General features: G+C 49.5%; 1 pseudogene across 1 annotated transcript in view; it reads left to right on the top strand.

The window, feature by feature from the left end:
• Positions 1 to 4,056: 4,056 nt before the first annotated feature.
• LOC140903603 (uncharacterized) overlaps positions 4,057 to 9,041 on the top strand; it is a 93,935-nt pseudogene continuing 88,950 nt past the window's right edge. Inside the window, exons 1-2 of the transcript XR_013635066.1 lie at positions 4,057 to 4,561; positions 8,198 to 8,350. The product of XR_013635066.1 is annotated as an uncharacterized LOC140903603 (transcript). The remainder of the gene's footprint in view (positions 4,562 to 8,197; positions 8,351 to 9,041) is intronic.

Raw genomic sequence — 9,041 nt, 5'->3', positions numbered from 1 at the left:
TTTAGCACCGTCTTATCAGCAATCGCGTAGCCTGCAGCACCATGGGAGTGGTAGTTTTCCTCTCGGCCTTCATGTCCCATCAGCCATTGCGGTGCCCAGGGCCCGATGGGAGTGGTAGTGTTCCTCTCGGCCTTCATGTCCCATCAGCCATTGCGGGGCCCGGGGCCCGATGGGAATGGTGGTGTTCCTCTCGGCCTACATCTCCCATCAGCCATTGCGGGGCCCGGGGCCCGATGGGAATGGTAGTGTTCCTCTCGGCCTTCATCTCCCATCAGCCATTGCGGGGTCCGGGGCCCTATGTGATATGTAGTTTTTTCCTGTCCTGTATCCCATCAAGCATTGGGAGGCCCAAGGCACCATGGAAGATGTAGTTCTCCACAGCCTCCCTCTCCCATCAGCCAGTGTGGAGCCGTGAAGCCTATGGCATCAGAGGAGGTGTAATTTTCCCCAACTTCTATGACACACACACACACACACACACACACACACACACAACACGCCGACACACACACACGCAACACACATATAACACACACACATAACACACTCCGACACACACACAAACACACACACAACACAAGCCATCTCACACACACACACGCCATCTCACACACACACACACAACACACCGTCACACACACACAACACATGCCCACACACACACAAAACACGCCGTCTCACACACACACAACACACACACAAAACACACGCCGACACACACACACACAACACACGCCGACACACACACAACACACAACACACACTGACACCCACAACACACACACACACACACACACACACAAAGACTCCGACACACACACAACACACACACAAAACACTCCGACATACACACACAACAGACTCCTACACACACAGAACACACTCACACAAAACACGCCATCTCACACACACAACACATGCCAACACACGCACACAACACAGATGATGACACACACAACACACTCCGACACACACACAACACGAAGACACCCACAACACACACACAACAGATGCTGACACACACAACACACACACAACACACGCCAACACACACGCACAACACACACACACACAACACATGCCGACACACACAACACACACACAGCACATGCCCAGACACACACATAACACACGCCGACACAAACACACAACACACAACATACGCAAACACACACACAAAATACTCCGATACACACACACACACACAACACATGCCAACACACACAACACCCACACAGACGCTAACACACACACAACACACGCCCACACACACACAACACAACACATACACACAACACAAGCCGACACACACACAGACGCCGACACACACAACACACACACAGACACTCCAACATACACACACAACACACACGCCATCACACACACAAAACATACAGACGACACACACAACACAGATGATGACACACACACAACACACGCCGACACACACAAAACACAATCCAACACACACACAACACACACTCCGACACACACACAACACACACCAACACAAACACAACAAACACACACCATGACTCACAAAACAGCACACAACACACACAACACAACACATAACACCTAAAACGGCACAACACAACACACACACAACACGACACAAAAGATCATGCACAAAACATCACACAAAACACATGACACCGATACACACACACAACAGGACACACAAGAAGTCACACACACTCAACACAACACTTATGACAACCCACAACACGACACATCTCACACACACAAACACATCTCACACACACACAACACACGACACCGACACACACAGAACACAACACTTATGGAAACACACAACACACACAACACGTCACACGTCACACAAAGCGGCACACAACACGACACAAAAATCACACACAACACATGACACCAACAGAAACACAGAACACGGCACACAACACCTCACACGACACACAAAATGGCACACAACACAGCACACACACAACACGACACACAAAAGATTACACACAACACATGACTTCGATACACACTCAACACGACACACAACACCTCATGACACACACAACAGCACACAACACAATATACACAACACGACAGACAACACGTCTCACACACAGAACAAGACACAACACGTCACACATACAGAAACACATGTCACATACAACACACGACACCGACACACACACGACACACAACACCTCACAACAAACAAAATGGCACAGAACACGACACACAAAACATCACACACACAACACATGACACTGAGAAACACACACAACAGACACACTCCACACATCACACGTCGGACATGGCACACAGAGCATGTCGCGTGTCGCATGCACTTTGAGTGTCACACGTCATGCACAATGCGTCCCACTTTGCACACGCACAAAATTCGCATGTGCGCACGCACACACAGAATGTCACACACACAACCCATCTCACACACACTGAACACAACACACAACCCATCTCACACAGACACAAACAATACGACACACAACACGTCACCCACATACAAACCTACACAACACGACACACATTTCACAACACGTCACACACACACAACATGACACACAACACATCGCAGACCCACAACACGTCACACATAACATGTCACACGATACACAAAATGGCACACAACACACATGACACACAAAACATCACACACACACAACACACAACATGTCACACACGCTAGATGACACACAACACACGGATAACATGACACACACACTCCACACAACACTTGAGATGACACACAACACACACATGACACACAACACACATCACACACACAACAACACATCACACGCACACAACACTACACACGACCAGTCTCACAAAGGCACACACACAATACTACACGTCAGATACACAAACAACAGGACACACAAAAGGGCACACAAGACAACACACACACAACACGATTCACAAAACATCACACACACAGAACACACGACACCGACACACACAGACAGAACATGACACACGTCACACACACACAACAGGACAAACAACACGTCACACACACAACATGACACAACACACATGACACACAAAATGGCACACAACACAACACACACAACATGACACAAATAACATCACACACAAAACACATGACACTGACACACACACAACATGACACACGTCACACGCACAACACAACACACAACCCGCCTCACACAGACACACATCATACACCCACACGACACGTCACACGACACACAAAATGGCACACAACACATCACAACACACAGACACACACAATGACACACAACACACAACACGTCACACACACATCACACACAACACGTCACACGACACACAACACGTCACATACAGACAACACGACACACACAATGACACACAACATATCACACACACGCTAGACGACACACAACACGACACACACCACGTCACACACACACTCCACACAACACTCGAGATGACACAGAACACACTCACAACACGACACACAACACGGGGGCTGGGCTGTCGGTGCGGGGGGATAAAAAAGGACCCCCCCCGGGCCCTCCCCGTGCCGGAGTTCTGGCCCCCCGCTTAGCCTCCGCCCCCTTCCCACACTCCGCCCCTCCCCCATCCCGCGTAGGGAAGTTTTGGGCCAAGTCAAGGCAGAGTGAGGGCGCAGCGGCTTCAGCAGCTACTACTGAGCATGCGCCAGCTGTGGTCAATCCGCATGCTCAGTCCCAGACAAGCCAGCGCGCTGGGGGCAGGGCCATCGCCGCCGAACCCGCCTGCCGGGTCTGACCCAGTGTCACCGCGTCTGACAAGCCAGGTACGGTGGGGCGGGGGGGTCTGTGTGGGCTGGGCCCGAGAGTTCGGCAGCTCCCCAGGGCAGGCTGGGAGATGTAGTTCCTGACCCACCTGAGGCCGGAAATGACGTTGCTCCAACCTACGGGCGGAGGCGGTTAACGGTGCGCCTGAGGGGGCCCTGCTCGCTGATTGGCGAAGAGACCTTGGGGGCAGCCGCCTCGACAGAGACTCCCGAGCCAGGGGTGGGGGAGGGACAGATGGTGTGAAGGGGGGTGGTCAGGCGGCGGGGGGCCATGGGAAACTGTTGCTGTGAATCCGTCTCAGTACATGGGGAGCGAGGGGGGCGGGAGCAGGTTCGATCCCCTGCTGCAATGATCCGTTGAAAAGGAGTCTGGCCTCCTCCTGCTTGAGCCACGTTTCTGGTCTCGCTGAGACGCGTGCTAATCCGGAGTCACTGCAAGGCAGAACAGGGAGTGACTCCAAATTATCATGGGGGGCAGATACGATCAGGGGGTGTCCCTGTGGGGAGGGGGTTTCAGTTTTTGCTAAAGGGAGGAAAGTTACTTTCTCTGCCTCAGGATATTGGGGTTGAGCTTCCTCGTTCAGATGCTGCTACCTCGATTGTGATCTGGGAGCCCAGGCTGAGCAGCTGCTGCTCCCCCAGCGGGATCGGGGCTGGGGAGTGACCGTGAGTAAAGCTTCCTCTGTGCCCAGCCAAGGCGAGGATTTTCTCCAGCTGTAATTAGCCCCATAGATCAACCCAAGGCTCTGCCCACAACAACATCTGAGCCAGAGACTCCAGGTGATTGATAAGACCTCAGGGAACGTGCAGGGAATGGGCATGAAAGTGACTCTGCACAGACAGCCCCTCCTCACCCCATGTCTCTCCTCCCCTCAGCAATTTTAGGAGCCGATCCAGCCATAGGAGGGCGAAACCCCAGGATTGGCTGCCAGAGACAGGGGAAGGCAGACACAAGGAGAAAAAGGAGAGAGAGACTGAAAAGGGCAGTGGGAGAAATAATTGGGGAGAGAGATTCCCAGATTTCTGACTGGCCCACGCACACTTATTGCCGCATCCCTGGGCGGATTCACTTTGCTATGAACAAGATGAGGTGCAGGGGGAGGAAAAGCCAGCTCCTGACTCTCCCTGTACCCCCTTCTATAGGAGTGTGCTGCCCTGGGGACAGTGTCAGCGGGAATCCCCCAATGTCACTCCCTTTGTTCTGCTCTTCTCTCCCATTTGGTTCCCAGACTTTGTTACTGGGAGGGTTTCAAAATGTCTCGCTGGTTTAGTGCTAGTGGGAGGGGCCGGTCAGTGCTGTAATCAAGTGACCAAACATTTCCCCAGCATAGAATCGTAGAAGGAATGAACCATGAGAGGGCATCTAGACCAGCCCCCAGCACTGAGGTGTTTGTCCAATCTGTCCTTAAAAACCTCGAATGATGGGGATTCCATCACCTCTCTTGCTAATCTATTCCAATGCTTAATTAGGTTTTTTCACAATTGAGTCACATGGTTGACTCAGATTCAATCTGTGATCCCCTATAATCCCTGATCGTTTTCAGTAGTACTATCTCGTAAACAGCTCTTCCCCACTTGGTCGTTGTGCATTTGGTTTTCCTTCCCTAACTCTGGTACTTTGCACTCGTCTTTATTGAATTTCATCTCATTCATTCAGCCCAGTTCTCCAATTTGTAAATGTTACCTTGAATTCTAATCCTGTCCTCCAATGTGCTTGCAACCCCTTGCAACTGCTATTATCTGCATATTTAGACAGCATGCTCTCCAGTCAGTGATCCAAGTAATTAGTGAAAATATTGAATATATCAGATCCAGGACTGGCCCCTGGGTACTCCATTGTATACATCCTCTCAGTTGGACAGTGAACCACTAATGATTCCTGTCTGAGTACAGCCTTTCAACAACATTTTCATCCATTTTATAGCACTTTCATGTTCACCACATTTCCCTTGTTCACTATGAGAATGTCACGGGGAGCCTGTGTCAAAAGCCTGACTAAAATCAAGATATGTCATGTCTACAGTGTCCAGTACCCCTGTGAAAGCAGAACATTAGATTGACTTGGCATTATTTGTTTTTGCAAATCCATGCTGGCTATAACTTAACACCTTACTGTCCTCTATGTGCTTACAAATTGATGGTTTAATAATTTGTTCATTCCTGGCTTTATTCCCCAGTCCTCTTTGTTCCCCTTTTAAAAGATCGGTACTCTGTTTGCCCTCCTCCAGTCTTCACTGTTCTCCAGGCGTTCTCAAAGATAATTGCAAATGGTTCCGAGATTGCTTCAGCTCATTCCTTGAGCGCCCTAAGATGAATTTTATGGCTGACTTTAACGTATCTAACATGTGTAACTTCCATAGCAATTTGTCCATGATTCAGAGTTTTGTAGGATTCCTTTTTATTGTCTGGTCATGAAAGAACTGCTCACAGACCCATATTCGCAGCTTACTATTCTGTCTGTCTTTCCTTCCCATTGTGATAGTTTGCTGTTTCTCAGAGACAGCATTAACAGAGCAACGACCAGCTCTCCTGAGCTTTAGTCTCCTTAGAATCTTATTCCCATGGGACTTCACTGTGACAGGTTTGGGTCCTTTGGGGTTTCACCTGATGTGCTGGGGTGCCACTGAGGCAGCCTATTCTACCAGCCTCGGTGCCCTTTACCTGGCTGGGTTAGGCTCACAAGCCTCTTCCAGTCAAGCACACAGGCAGGGCCATGCCCAGCTGCACAGAAAGAGAGAGATCCGCTCTGGAAATACTCAGCTTTAGGGGCTTGCCCCAGCACTCTGGTGCCCACTCCCTTTAAGCGGTACACACTCCAAGGTTTTATGAAATTTGCCCCTTCCCTCAATGTGGAGGGATATATGCACAACTTCTTGCCCCCCCCCGCCCCCCCGCAGGTAGAAATTACATAAACTTGGTTAAATTATAAACAAGAAATAAGTTTATTAACTACAAAAGGTGAATATAAGAGTTAAACAAATCAGATTACTGACCAAATAAAGCAAAATACGCAAGCTAAGCTCAATATACTTAAAAAAACAGGTTACACAATGTAATTTCTTACCCTAAATGTTATTTTAGGCAGGTTGCAATGTTTCAGAGTTCCAGTTATATTACTTTTCAGACTGGACCTGTCTCAGTCTGGACTCCCCCGCCCCCCTCTCCTTCCCCCTCCGGCCTTCTCTTCAGGAGGCTTTAGCAGTCTTTCTTCTTGGATAGACAGGCCTCGGAGAGGAGTCGTTTTATTTGCCTACCTCCCCACCCTTAAATAGGATTTACATAAGGTGAGAATCCTTTGTTTCCCAAACTTGATCCCCCTTCCCTTCCAGTGGAAAGTTACAAGAAGTCCCAGGTAATGGTGAGTATCCGGTGACAAGACCACCTGACTCTGTAGTATCACAACATCCAGGAGTCAGTGGCAGTATGGAGCCTTTTCACAGTCCATTGTTCTTGCTGATGGCCCATCCGTCCTGTCCGGCTTTTCCATTGTTGTACCTGAAGTGTTAGCAGTGGGCGTCACCCAAAGTAGCATAGTTGAAATACAGATACATAGTCAATATTCCCAACTTCAGATATAGAAATGATACGTGCACACAAATTGGATAATCGTAGTCAGTAAATTATAACCTTTCCAATGATATCTTACAAGACCCATCTTGCACAGAGTACATCTTGGTTATCTCCTATTCATTTCATAAGCATATTTTCATAAAGAATATGGAGGGAAATGTCACACTCACATACCAGTTTTCACAGTTTGTTGAAGTCTGCTTTTTTGAAGTCCGTTGTCCTTATTTTCCTGCTCTAATGCGTTTCTTTTCTTCGAATCACGAAATCATCATTTCATGAACACTTTTGCCCATATAGATTCATATATATTAAGGTCAGAAGGGACCATTATGATCATCTAGTCTGACCTCATGCACAATGCAGGCCACAGAATCTCACCCACCCACTCCTGCAATAAATCTCTCACCTATGTCTGAGCTATTGAAGTCCTCAAATCGTGGTTTAAAGACTTCAAAGTGCAGAGAATCCTCCAGCAAGTGACCCGTGCCCCCTGCTACAGAGGGATCTTCCAATCTGCCCTGGAGGAAAATTCCTTTCCGACCCCAAATATGGCGATCAGTTGAACCTTGAGCATGTGGGCAAGATTCACCAGCCAGATACCTTCCATTTCCTAACTAACTCCCGCCTGTTAGTCAGAATCAACCCTAAAATGCCCATCCCCCTGGTTACTATGTCCATCTTCTGAAGCAAAAAGATGTCCCCAACGCATTCCGAGAACTTATTGGACACTTTGTGTTTGTTTGAATTCCTTTTCTAACGGGTGTCTCGGTAGTTAAAGTCCCATGTCCCCCCGTCCTCCCCATTACTAATTGTGTTTTGAATATTTCTCTTATTTGCATGATAAAGTCGAGAACATCAGTCTGCAGTGAAAGAGCCGGGGGGAATTGTGATGTGACGTTACTGTCCTGTTCTGACACGTCCCCTTCTTGCCCTGACAGGCTGCAACATTACGTCCCATCCTTCCAGGGAAGGGAAATGGCTGCCGTGGGGCCAGTTCAGGTAGGGATTATCGGGGAGTTGTTGGTGGGCTCCTGTTGGCGGGAGAAGGGCAGTAAAGACATAGGAGGTGGGTGCTTCTGTGGGTGGTCGGCAGGTGGGAGGGGGCAGGAAATACACAGGTTGGAGAAAGGGAGGGGGACAGGGTGTGACAAACCTGCCGGGATTTGTTCACGGTGGGGCCTAGATTCTAGCAATAGACCCATGGGGTTTGTGGGTGGAAATTCCCTAATTTGTCAAGCAGGAAACACTCCCCCCTTGACTGGGCTGGGGAAATGTACCAGACTCCAGTACTGGAGTCTGAACTTAATAGCCCGAGGGCAACCCCCAGTGAGGCCCGGGGAAGACACCCCATCCCTTTCCATCCAACTGCTAGCACGGGGTGGGGTTGGGATTCCTACCAGGGGCCTGGCTGCCCCTGGACCCTCCTGGGGGCTCAATCTCTTGTATCCACTTCTGGCTGGAAGGTGAATGTTGACTGTGAAGACCCCTGCCATCTCTGTCTGCTAGAAGGGGTTGGGGCTCTCTCTCTTTCTCCCCTTACCCTGATGCCTCTTGCCTGCTCTGATGAGAAGGGGGTCGGATCCTCCCTGCCTGCCTCCCAGAGCTTCCATGTGATTGGCCCTCCTCCCCTGTGAACGGTGGGCTTGTCACTGGGCAGCAGATGCAGAGTGGGGGGCTCTTGCTCTTTCAG

Source organism: Lepidochelys kempii, chromosome 26 (genome assembly GCF_965140285.1).
Source record: "Lepidochelys kempii isolate rLepKem1 chromosome 26, rLepKem1.hap1, whole genome shotgun sequence".
Classification (NCBI taxonomy): Eukaryota; Metazoa; Chordata; order Testudines; family Cheloniidae; genus Lepidochelys; species Lepidochelys kempii.
The sequence above is the reverse complement of the archived record's forward strand: the minus strand, read 5'-3'. Positions and strand labels throughout refer to the sequence as shown.